The sequence below is a fragment of the Tupaia chinensis genome, unplaced genomic scaffold (genome assembly GCF_000334495.1).
Source record: "Tupaia chinensis unplaced genomic scaffold, TupChi_1.0 Scaffold144255_1, whole genome shotgun sequence".
In the NCBI taxonomy this organism is placed as follows: domain Eukaryota; kingdom Metazoa; phylum Chordata; class Mammalia; order Scandentia; family Tupaiidae; genus Tupaia; species Tupaia belangeri.
The window spans coordinates 5,826,257-5,827,266 of NW_006204113.1; positions in this window are offsets into that span (position 1 = coordinate 5,826,257).

The following is a 1,010-nucleotide window of genomic DNA, read 5'->3' on the forward strand; positions in this document are numbered from 1 at the left end:
AACCAATTCATTTGTGGTTCAGTTCTGGCCCATGGTCTGTGTTCTAGAGGGTTTTAAAGGATCCTGGTCTCAGAAGGCAATTCCTTTCTGCAATTCCTTTCTAGCTAATACTGTGTGGGCCATCCTGGGAAGTGACAGATGAATGAGCTGCCAGTGTGGACAACCAGGTTCTCAACCTGGTTTAAACTAGGTATCCAAATAATCTCAGTCACGTTGCTCAGCTTTTCTAGACATGGTATGCATTCTACAGTCCATGATGTGATTAACATTATAGCACTAATTCTCTGAGATCCTCATAAGTTTCTGAATTCTATGATTCTTAGAAACCTTTCCTTAAAAGTTCTTATAAAACTTTCTTTTCTAGAAAATTCACACATAAATAAATTATTAAGGACTTGGGTAACTTTGATTATTTTCTTAAACTTTTCAGATGATATGACTAAATACTCATAAGATAATTTGAGAAAAAATTAAAATCACCTTAACCCTTATTTCTCAAACTATGTTTTAAGGAATGATGTTTTAAGAAATCTCATAGAGGGGCCAGCAGTTATCGTATTGGCTATGTCACTGGACTCCCATGTAGTCGACCACGGTTCACGTCCCGGACCTGGTGGCTTAAACTCACGCTGGGCACATGTGCGTGCGTGCCCAAGATCCCGAGAAGAGAATGGAAGAGAAGGGATTGTGGTATGGCCATCCCCCCTGGGGGGTGATTTCTCGCTTACCATCTGTTTCTCTGTCTGGTGAGTGCAAGTGCCCTATAGCAAAAAACCTCTCCAAAAAAAAGAAAAAAAGAAATCTCATAGAAGGACTGGCAGATAGCATTACATTGCTGGACTCCCACATAGTTAATCATGTTTTGAATCCTAGATCTGGTAGCCTAAAACTCACACCAGGTGTGTGTGGGTGTGTGTCCAAAATTCTGAGAGGAGAATGGAGGAAAGGGGATTCTGATGTGGCCATCTCTCCGGGGGGGGGGGGGGGGGTTTTTTGTTTTTTTTTTCTCC